The following is a 13,021-nucleotide window of genomic DNA, read 5'->3' as shown; positions in this document are numbered from 1 at the left end:
TACCAACGGCTGTAAATGCTATTTTTACTAACCAAGAATGACGATACTAAATACTTGCGCCAGCATGCATTCAGATCACAATCATGGCTTTGTAAAATTGTTTCAAAGGCCGTAGTGAATGACTCAGCGTTCTCGTACGAGATCCTACCTTCGGTTTTAACCTCAGGCGCGTCGTCTACCAACTGAAACAGAGGAATTTCCCTGAGAGGAATGTGCGGGTGCGCATACTTTGATTGCGCAGTGCCGTGGTTTGAAAAATTTTTATGAGGTGGCTTACCCTCGTTAATCAAATCCTCCATCAATTGACGAAGCTCATTGATGGTGTTGCGCATGTTCTGGACTTCGGAGGCATCAGAAGTCGTTGAACACTTTAAGTGCAACTGGTTGATTTGAGTCTTATACCGTGCGATCAAGACATCGTTTGAAATGATAGTCAAATTATGACCATCCAACTCAGGGGCATTAATGTTAATGCTATTGTTATTATGATGCGAATTAGTTTCATTGCCAACATCATTATATGCAAAATTAATTGCAGAAGTAGAAGGGTGCATGCTTTCTGCATGTCCCATGGTTTTATGAACCGTCTGTTGGGACGATCCAACACCAGAAACAGTGGGAGCAGAAGGGGCAGAAAGAACAGCAGCATCATGCATCTCTGTGTCTTCGGACAGAGAGCTGTCGTAACCGAAGAGGTCGGCAGGAGAAGGAGAAGAAGGTTCGTAGTTGCTTGCAGTAGACATTTTGGATACAGTAAGGTTCTTCGTTAAAAAAATTGTGGTATTTGACGACTTGTGGAGTTAAATATCACTTAGTTAAAACAATAAAAAGTTAACGAGATCAAACTAGTACGTTTTATTTTGAATCAAGTCAAGTTCAAAAAGAAGAAAAATATCTACTGCAAAAATTTAAATATCTTCTTCATATTGCGGAACCTAGAAACTGGCAGCTGAGTTATTCTACTCAAAGAAGACGTACGTCTTCTGAACCGTAAAAGAATAGAATTCTCCCTTGAGGAGATTACGCATCTACCCGGAGCGGGTGGACTTGTAAACGTATCCATGGCTTGATCTAGTGATCATGCAACTAACCTATTTTCCCGTGCTAACCATTATGTAGCACTGCTTGCAGGAAAATAGTATTAATTAGGAAAATAGTATTCGTGCGTGGTGTTTGAGTTGAGTGAACAGTTATTGTAAAGGATGATCACAACCTATTATCTTGTAGTCATTCTTTATGCCGAAGGCAGAGAATAGTACTTATAACCTATTATACCTTGGTGTTGAATCAATACATCCTGCATGTCCATATATTAATTCTACTATATATCCTATGTCATATAGTAACGTATTATAGCAAAATAAGTAAACTATATATCCTAAATGACAACCTGTTCAGCCTTATACGAGGTAGCTAATCTCGTATAAGAATCATCACTTATTCTATATTCGTTTCCTACTCTACTTTATATTATTTCAGCAGTAATGAGGTGTGAGGATCTTGTATAATTTGTATACGAGTTCTCCACATCTCATATGATGCTGTCAACTAAACACAACACTTAATTCACGGTACTCATATATTAGAGTTTATGTAGTTTCTAATTATTTCTGGTTTGCAATATTGTATAATTCATCTTTATCCTTCATAAAGTGAATTATATCTTTAATATTTGTATATCATCTACCCTCAAATACGACACTATTATCAAGAAGTTGGAAGGTAAAGGAGATAATTGGGATTTCTATGTACCTTATTGCCAATTGAGTATGAACTTGAAATATTCTCGGCTACATAAATCTCGTCCTTACACGCTCTTGTTCAATCGACAACCCAACGGATTCAACGATTACTCTAAAGTACAACCTACTCTGAGTATGCAGAAAGCTGATAATGAAGCTATTGACGAACGATACAAGTTTGTTAATGAAGTTGTTATCCCTGCTATTTCTGATCGTATCAGAGCTACACAGAATAAGGATCATGAAAAGTTTGTTAAGAAACATAGGATTCTTGACAAGCCTATTCCTATTGGTTCTAAGGTCATGATTAAGAACGTTGTCCGTTCTGGAAAGCTTTCTCCTCGCAACGCTGGACCTTTTGTAATTGCTGGCCATACTTCGAAAGGTAGTTACATTCTTAAGGATCCTGGTACAGGCTTCCACGAACATAACGTTCCAGCACATCATATCACCCGAGTCCTGCCGGGTGTGGTCAATGATGAACAGTTTAAAGAAGAGCAAAATACTCACTTCGAAGTTCGTGCTGTCATTGATCATAAAGGCACTCCTGGTAATTATCTTTATCGTGTGCGCTGGGAAGGTTATCCTGATCCTGAAGATGATACTTGGGAACCTTCTCAATCTTTCCAATCATTAGAGCCTATCAAGAAGTACTGGAAGACAGTTGAGTTAGCTAAAACACAAGCAGCTGCTGCTTCTTCTACTTTACAAGTTCCTAAGGCTTCTAAGAGAACTTCGAAATCTTCTGTCAACAATACTGTGCCCAAGGTCGCTCCTAAGCAGATTATTAAACATAAGTATTCTACACGAACTCGCACGCGTGTCAACCGTGCTTAGGCCATGAGTTTAACCTCTATTCTCAGGTGTAGGAAATTGTATCTTTCCCTTTCTTTTTCCTTATTTAAGGTTTTAACCATCAGGGTTTTCTGATCGACCTTCTACACTAGCCGCCTATCCATATTAATTGGTTCACTATTGTATTAACTTGTAAGTGTTGTTATACTAGTCAATATCAACCGGTACTTCTGTCTGGTTGGGGGCTATGTTGTATCCAAGATACAACTATACGTCTTAAACTACAGAACGACTTCAGTACCTGCTTGACAATCTGATACACATCTACTTTGACACCCGCTTGCGGCTAAGATCTTATCATTCTCATGATAGTTTTAGTTCAGTTGTATTAATAGTTGAATACCCGTTAATAACCCCGTTTCTCATATAAAAGTATCATTCTCAACAAACTTGAATAAAGAGTATCTTTGTTGTGTCTGGTCATTTTACTGTCTTATTTTATTTTATTTTTATAAGTCTTTTAAAGTAACTGGATATATCAACCATCAATGAGCTTCGTCAATTGATGGAGGATTTGATTAACGAGGGTAAGCCACCTCATAAAAAATTTTCAAACCACAGCACTGCGCAATCAAAGTATGCGCACCCGCATATTCCTCTCAGGGAAATTGTCGTATTTGAGGCACGATGGCAATATTATATGAGTAAATTACTCAAAACGTCTAACGAAATGTAAAATAAAACTTGATCTCAGATATGAGTACTGCTCATATCTTCGTTCCCGTTTGGTAAGCGGTGTGTTCGATTGCATACATTTGAACCTTAGATCAAATGTATAACAAATAAAGATAAGATAAGAAAAGAATATGGATTAAGGATAATTCTTATGTGAGATTAGCTACCTCACATAAGACTTGAACAGGTTATCTTTATGAAATATATTTTACTTAGATTATCTATGGCTATATGACATTTAGGTATATAGCAGGATTAGTATATGTACTCGTAGGATATATTGATTCAACAACCAGAACATAGTAGGTCGCGGTACTGCTCCCTGTTCCGGAAATAAAGTATGGTTGGAGATAAAAAAAGGCTCAATCACTCTTTATTAATACAATAACTGTTCACGCAATCAAAAGAACACCACGCACGAATATCTCTTCCTAGCTAACATCTATAATCATTCCCACAGTATCTGAGCTACACAACTGGTGGCCGATAGATATTGGATTATAGATGTAGCTGCATGATCACCCTGGATCTGCCAGGATAGCACATTACAAATCAATCCGCTCTGGAATGGACGAGTAATTATCCACTTAAAGGGAAGACCTATTCTTTTACGGAAACCTCTGATTCACTGAGTATTATCTGACCATAATACATCAGTGTCAGCTATAGATCCCGATACAATCATTTCGTAGACAGCAAACACAATAAGTCTTTATTAATAGCAGTAATTTTAGTTTTTTTTCTTTTTCTTTAGTTTGTTTTTGAAAGAGAAATAAAGACGGTGGTTTGATTTCGTTAAGCTTTCGTGTTTATTTTCTCTTGTGTTATTCTTTACCTTTTACTTCATAATTAAAACTAGCGAATACCACAGAAATTCCTCTGTTTCAGTTGGTAGACGACGCGCCTGAGGTTAAAACCGAAGGTAGGATCTCGTACGAGAACGCTGAGTCATTCACTACGGCCTTTGAAACAATTTTACAAAGCCATGATTGTGATATGAATGCATGCTGGCGTAAGTATTTACCGTCACTTATGTGGTATTCGCTAGTTTTAATTATGAAGTAAAAGGTAAAGAATACAGTGACTCACAAAAGTGTTACAATGTTTTACAAAATCAAACAAATTTCCAATTCAAATCACTATTGCACCTGATATGATTAATAAACCCCCCTCCAAACTAATATCATTAGAAAGTATATATTGTTGGGGTTTCTAATGATATAACTTTCAAACATATTAGCGTTCTTTGGAATTACTTAAACTATAGAGCTTAATTTGCATATGCGTAAAATTTTCATTTTTGTGATAGTCAGATTTGTCGTATTTGAGGGTAGATGATATACAAATATTAAAGATATAATTCACTTTATGAAGGATAAAGATGAATTATACAATATTGCAAACCAGAAATAATTAGAAACTACATAAACTCTAATATATGAGTACCGTGAATTAAGTGTTGTGTTTAGTTGACAGCATCATATGAGATGTGGAGACCTCGTATACAAATTATACAAGATCCTCACACCTCATTACTGCTGAAATAATATAAAGTAGAGTAGGAAACGAATATAGAATAAGTGATGATTCTTATACGAGATTAGCTACCTCGTATAAGGCTGAACAGGTTGTCATTTACGATATATAGTTTACTTATTTTGCTATAATACGTTACTATATGACATGGGATATATAGTAGAATTAATATATGGACATGCAGGATATATTGATTCAACACCAAGGTATAATAGGTTATAAGTACTATTCTCTGCCTTCGGCATAAAGAATGATTACAAGATAATAGGTTGTGATCATCCTTTACAATAACTGTTCACTCAACTCAAACACCACGCACGAATACTATTTTCCTAATTAATTCTATTTTCCTGCAAGCAGTGCTACATAATGGTTAGCACGGGAAAATAGGTTAGTTGCATGATCACTAGATCAAGCCATGGATACGTTTACAAGTCCACCCGCTCCGGGTAGATGCGTAATCTCCTCAAGGGAGAATTCTATTCTTTTACGGTTCAGAAGACGTACGTCTTCTTTGAGTAGAATAACTCAGCTGTCAGTTTCTAGGTTCCGCAATATGAAGAAGATATTTAAATTTTTGCAGTAGATATTTTGTCTTCTCTTTGAACTTAACTTGATTCAAAATAAAAACCTACTAGTTTGATCTCGTTAACTTTTTATTGTTTTAATTAAGTGATATTTAACTCTACAAGTCGTCAAATACCACAAGATTTATTTAAACGTGCAGTTAGTACTTTGTTTGACCACCTTTGGCTTTTATAACAGCTTCAATTCTTTTTGGCATGCTTTCGATATGTTTTAGACATAAATCGGCTGTAACTTTATTGTACCATACGTCTCCTACTCTTTGCCAGAGTTCGTCCATATTCTTGGGTAGGGTGTCATAAGCAGCTAGCTTGCACTTCAGGTAAAACCATAAGTTTTCGATTGGGTTCAAGTCTGGTGAATAAGAAGGCCAATCTAGAACATTTATCTTGTGCTTTTTAAAGAATTTTTTGGTATATTGGGACGTATGTTTAGGATCATTATCCTGTTGAAGGATAACGTCCTTCAATTTCAGGCCATAATCCTTTAGTGTATCCATGAAGTCGCCTTTCAGAATCTCGCAATATAATTGCGAGTCCATTCCCCCCTGTATCTTGGCAATGAAGCCAGGACCATGTTGAGTGAAGCAGCTCCACAATATGAGGCTGCCACCTCCGCCTTTATACTTGTAGTTGACGTTGTGCTCCTTGAGGGGTTCTCCCTTCTTTACCCAAGTCCACTGTTTCCCATCCGATCCAAGACGATTGATTTTGGTCTCGTCGCTAAAAACGACTTTCTTCCAATCATCAACCGTCCAGTGTTTGTGGGCTTTCGCCCATTTCAACCGATCCTTTCTTCGATCATTCGTTAATGGCAATGCTGATTTTCTAATCCTTGAATCGAAATCGGATCTTTTCAGGACCCTACGTATGGTCTGTGGAGAAATATCTACTCCTTGACCCCGCAGGTTCCTGGCAGCATCAACTGCTGTTATGAACTGCCCTAAGTAGAACGATCTTGCGATCATTCTCTCTCTCGAGACGATCCGAGATTAACCTAGGACGGCCGGTCTTTTCGTTGCATGCAATGTCATTAGCTTTAGCGATTCTACCAACAGTGACGTTGGATACCTTTAAACTTTTGGCGATACTTCTATGAGACTCTCCTGTACGCAGTCTAGCTAAAATATCATTTTTTTTATCGTAAGGTACGGGACGCATGTTGAGATTTGTCTAATGTTGCGGTTTTTGTGAATGGGTAAAGTAATGTAGCTAATCGAAAAGCAAAAAGGTACAAGTTTGACAAAACATGATACTCAACATTAAATTGACCCCTGATAGATTGCTGAAACTCAATAAATTCGAAAAATCCTGGGGAAAGAAGGCTCTGTAAACATTCATCATTTCAACCATCTGAATTTCTACAGATTGCGAATGTCGAGATGAGCGATTAGAATGTCGAATGTGCTCAAGCAAATGTATATGAATCCTAACACAAGCTATATCACTGAATAGCTTAGAACTACTACTTTCCATATCGCAAAAAAAAATCAGTGCTTAAGTATGTGCTCAAGGGGAAGAATGCATGAAAAAGTCGAAAAATTAAAATTTTTAAAAACATTGTAACACTTTTGTGAGTCACTGTAACACAAGAGAAAATAAACACGAAAGCTTAACGAAATCAAACCACCGTCTTTATTTCTCTTTCAAAAACAAACTAAAGAAAAAGAAAAAAAACTAAAATTACTGCTATTAATAAAGACTTATTGTGTTTGCTGTCTACGAAATGATTGTATCGGGATCTATAGCTGACACTGATGTATTATGGTCAGATAATACTCAGTGAATCAGAGGTTTCCGTAAAAGAATAGGTCTTCCCTTTAAGTGGATAATTACTCGTCCATCCCAGAGCGGATTGATTTGTAATGTGCTATCCTGGCAGATCCAGGGTGATCATGCAGCTACATCTATAATCCAATATCTATCGGCCACCAGTTGTGTAGCTCAGATACTGTGGGAATGATTATAGATGTTAGCTAGGAAGAGATATTCGTGCGTGGTGTTCTTTTGATTGCGTGAACAGTTATTGTATTAATAAAGAGTGATTGAGCCTTTTTTTATCTCCAACCATACTTTATTTCCGGAACAGGGAGCAGTACCGCGACCTACTATGTTCTGGTTGTTGAATCAATATATCCTACGAGTACATATACTAATCCTGCTATATACCTAAATGTCATATAGCCATAGATAATCTAAGTAAAATATATTTCATAAAGATAACCTGTTCAAGTCTTATGTGAGGTAGCTAATCTCACATAAGAATTATCCTTAATCCATATTCTTTTCTTATCTTATCTTTATTTGTTATACATTTGATCTAAGGTTCAAATGTATGCAATCGAACACACCGCTTACCAAACGGGAACGAAGATATGAGCAGTACTCATATCTGAGATCAAGTTTTATTTTACATTTCGTTAGACGTTTTGAGTAATGATTTACTCATATAATATTGCCATCGTGCCTCAAATACGACAACTTACAAAACTGTCCCAATGTTTGGTACTTTTGTGTTTGAGTGGTTTTGAAGTATCACACAACCTAACTAAATGCGACGTATCTTAGCTTAAATGAAAGCCCTGGTCATGGTGAACATTTGAATATTGTCATTGGCGGTGATTGACTCATATTATGCTTATAACTGATATTTGAAAACAGACTATACATTGGGACAGTTTTGTAACATTTTTTAAGTGATGTGATTCTTTATTATAAAGAGGTTTAATACTGTGTCCAGAGACCTTTATTCCTAATACAAGCTTGTATACGTCTAGGCATAGACTCTATGACCTTTTGGCACTCTTCTACTTTGATGATGTCATACCAAACCTCACGCGAACGCTCGAACAACTCATTGACACCTTTACAGGCTGTTTCATACTCGTTAAGACGTCTTTTTAGTAAAGCCCACATATTTTCGATTGGATTAAGGTCTGGTGATTGTGCAGGCCAATCCATAGTCACATAATCTTGCTCTTGCAGGTATTCCTTGACCAAATTTGACGTATGTTTAGGATCATTGTCTTGCTGGAAAATGATTTGATCACGACGGTACCCTAATTTTTCGCTCATATCTCGAATGCTGTCTTCTAATTCGTCGCGGAGTATGTCTCTGTACAATGTTTTATCCATATTGCCATCAATTTTGCACATCCAACCCACTCCGCCATACGTTATAGCATTCCACAACATGATGCTGCCACCACCACCTTTGACTGTCTGCTTAACATGGTGACTTTTAAGCGTCTCACCGTCGCGAACCCATACCCAGACACGACCATCGGAGTTGAAACAATTTATTTTAGTTTCGTCAGTCCAAATAACGCGTTTCCAATCGTCGGTGGTCCAATCCTTATGTGCAATGCACTATGCAAGTCTCTTCTTCCGATTCTTGTCACTAAGTAAAGGCTTCTTAGGGGCCTCTAAGGATCCCAAACCGGCCCCTTTTAAGGCCCGACGGACTGTATTTGGGTTCACCTTGAAACCATGATCCGTTTCGAGGCGTTTTGCAACTTGTACTGCATTCCTAACGCGATTTTTCGTCACTTGACGCACGCAGTAACGCTTATCTGCATCGGATAACTTGGCAGGTCTTCCTCCAGGGCAAGCCTTTATGAGCAGACAAAACCGTCTTTTCACCCGATGAACACTACTCTTACCCACTCCAACTTCTTCCGACACTTCACGTACCGATTTACCTTGATTAAGCTTAGCAATGATGCTGTCAACCTGAGATTTTGGGAGAGACTTCATTATAGACCAGTAGAGCAGAATTCGGAGTCAGAAAATTGAGAAATAAGAATTTGAATGTGTTGACAGACATTTCAGGGCAATGTACAGCAAATTTTACGTAGATTGAAACTCTCTACCGACTTTGGTTCAATTTTTATATCGCTAGACGGTCAAAAATAAAATGTTACAAAACTGTCCCAATGACATGCCCGCTTTCTGAGACTCAGTGCTAGCGCTTAATGTTTAATCACCGCCAATGACAATATTCAAATGTTCACCATGACCAGGGCTTTCATTTAAGCTAAGATACGTCGCATTTAGTTAGATTGTAAGATGCGTCAAGACCACTCAAACACAAAAGTACCAAACATTGGGACAGTTTTGTAAGTGACGGTAGTATCGTCATTCTTGGTTAGTAAAAATAGCATTTACAGCCGGTGGTATGAAACCAGTATCAACCCCAGGCCTGCAAAGACGAACTGGTCAAGCATCAAAGAAGCCATAGTGGCATTAAAAGAAAACAAACCGGTTCTGAAAACGATTTTCAGAAAAAGCAACGTCCCGCTCCCGCTACCGCTAAAAACCTTTGCAATTATTGCAAAAAGGAGGCATTCTCCTACGAGCACTTGAAACGTTGCATCGATTATTTGCATAGTGATAAATACAAGCAGTATTTGATCAAGCAAAATGATCGCCGTCATAACAAGGTACAGTTACATGTTTCAGAAAAGAACAATGAAAATGGAACTGATAAGATTAATATCTTCTATAGTAATCTCGAAAATGAAATTGCTGAAGACTTTACCAGTGAAATCCTCACTGATAATAATTTTAATCCTATCGTTTATCATTCTAAATTCAAATCCTTGACATCAGATGATAACATTAAAAATAAAAATTATCTGTTTGCTAAGGACAAAAACCAAAATATTGTCTGTTTTCATGTTGCTGACTTGACAGAAAAAGAGGTCCAGAACATGACACCTTATTCTCCTGCTATTACCATCAACAATGAACAATTGATTGGTATGCTCGATACAGGTGCCCAAAAATCAATAATCAATGAAAACTTTGATTTTGCAGATAAGTCTATATTTGACAAATTAATTCCTACAAAGGGTAAGATCACATATGTGGGCAAAAACGTTTCGTCTGAACGTAAAGGAGAAACGCAACCACTCGAAGTCAAATATAGAGACAAGCCCGGATTCCTTCATTCCTTTGAGTTTATGGAAATGCCTGAAAACATGAGCAAATTACCGGTACTCTTGGGAAGAGATATAATTCCTAAACTTGGTATTAGAATAGAAAATATTGCTTTTTCTTTTGAAGACAGAGAGGAACTTATTTTCGAAGATTCTGTTAACCACGAGGTTTATATTCCAAATGTTAGCAAAGCATGTTCTGAACAAGAGTATGAAGATTTCATGAAGGTACTTCAGCCGTATATTAAGGCGAATGCAGAAATCAATCTTTACAATTTATGTCCGATTCCCGAGGCAATCGTACATTTGAAAACAGCTCCTAATGCAGTGGCTTATACTAGACAGTACCCTGTCGCTTATGCTCTTCAACCTGTTGTAAGAGAACAAATTCAAAATGGGCAGATGATAGAACTATCGAGCCTGCTAAACCATCCGGTTTTAATAGTCCTCTGACCATCGCATCTAAGGGTTCTCCCGACCCTTCAGGTAAACAAAAATGGAGAATCTGTTTGGATACAAGACGTATCAACAATCTCTTGGAAGACGTATCAAACGTCAACACACCTCTCATCGATGACATTTATCATGAGATGCGCGAGTCAAAGATTTACAGTGTCTTTGATATTTCTGGTGCTTTCCACAGATTGGAAATTGCTAAAGAAGATCGCCACAAATTAACATTTACTTTTGAAGGCAAAAGCTGGCAATTTAGAGGTGCTTGCTTTGGCTTGAAATCCCTTTCTGGCATATTTCAGAATGTTATGGAAACAATATTCCAGGATATGAAACAATTTGTATGTATATACATTGATGATTTGGTTGTACATTCGAAAGATTTGCCATCTCATTTGGAACACTGTAAACGTGTTATTGAGGCATTGACAAAAAACAATATGCCTATTAATGTTGAAAAAACTCATTTTGCTCGGAACTCTGTGTATTTACTTGGCTTCTGTATTTCAGAGCAAGGAAAATCCATTGATCCTCGTCGTTTGACAAACATCGACGATTGGCCAAAACCAATGACAGCAAAAGCCATGATGAAATTTTGTGGTTGGGTGTCATACGTTCGTGCTCATTTACCACAAGCTAGCGCATTGACGGCTCCGCTTGATCACTTACGTTACAGCACAAAGAAAACGCTGGTATGGACCCCTGAGATGCATCAACATTATGATAGCATCATAAAAATTATAAAAGAAAACCTTGTCTTAAGTCATCCCGATTTGAATCATGAATTCAGTTTGGCTGTAGACGCTAGTGCGTATTCAATTGGTGCTTGTTTGTTCCAAGAATATGTCGATAAAGAAAAGGGTACAAGAACAATCAAATATATTGCTTTTGCATCCAAGGCTTTGTCTAAGAGCCAACGCAATTACAGTGTGACCCGAAAAGAACTTTTGGCATTGACCACTGGATTGACAAAATTCTATAAATTTCTGCATGGATCGAAACCATTCACATGTTATACGGATCACAGAAGTTTATCATATCTTTTTACTACCAAACACCTGTCCATGATGATGATGCGTTACATGGAAGTGATTCTCTCCTTTCCAAATATGAAAGTTGTCTGGATTCCTGGCGTTGAAAATGTAATGAGCGATAAATTGTCTCGTATGTTTCCCCAGGAACAGGATCGTGTTCTCTTCGAAAAGGATGAGAAAGCCTTGTTTCCTGAATTATTTCAGCAAAACCGTAATCAAAAGGCCAAAGCTCTCAAAAAAAGGAAGAGTGGAAGTAAAATCATAAAAGTCGAACAAAGACAAGTTCATTGAAGAAAATGAACTAATCAACATTGAAAGAATTCCCAACTTTCAAAACTTTTATTGTCATATCGGCAATAATGATAACGAAGTCGAATCTAACGAATCAGTTAATGATGACTTACCTCTCGCGAATAATAGCGTTCGCATCAAACAATGGTCAATCCGCACCATCCATGATACATTGGATGAACAACTCAATTACCTGTGTGATGTGGATGAAAACATTCAAATCAACTACGCCCAAAATATGGATGACAGTTACATCATTCCTCCTGAGGAAGATCGCTCTGATATTTTGAAAAGAGCACATGAATTCGGTCACTTTGGTGCTGAAGCCATTGTTAAGCGTATCCGACAAGATGAAGGTATGCACTGGCCCAATATCATGAAAGACGCACTTGAAATTGTCAAACAATGTTCTACGTGTCAAAAATTTGTCATTTCCAAGCGTGGATATAACCCTTTGAAACCATTATACTGCTATACTCCAGGTTGGCATTATCAAATGGATTTATGTGGACCTTTCCCCTGCACTTCCAAAAATAATACATACATCTTGGTTTTACTTGATGTAGCTACTCGTTTTGTGATTCTTCGTCCCATTATTGACAAGTCTGCTAAAACGGTTGCGAGTGAACTCGTATCAATCTTTTCCCTTATCGGTTATCCTCGTATCATCAATTCTGATCGTGGTGCTGAATGGAAAAACCAAATTTTGGACCTACTTTGTGAAGCTATGAAAATTGATAAGCATCTAAGCACGGCTTATTATGCTCAAAGTAATGGTGGCGCTGAACGTGCTGTCCAAAATACAAAGAAATTGTTATCCAAATTGATCCTAGGTAACTCTGAGGATAATTGGGATATGTTAATCAATTCCGTACAATTGATGCTCAATTGTAAAATTTCCAAGCGTTTAC

This window comes from Mycotypha africana (assembly GCF_025528875.1).
Source record: "Mycotypha africana strain NRRL 2978 chromosome Unknown BDF20scaffold_6, whole genome shotgun sequence".
Taxonomy (NCBI): Eukaryota; Fungi; Mucoromycota; class Mucoromycetes; order Mucorales; family Mycotyphaceae; genus Mycotypha; species Mycotypha africana.
Note: the sequence above shows the minus strand (reverse complement) of the source record.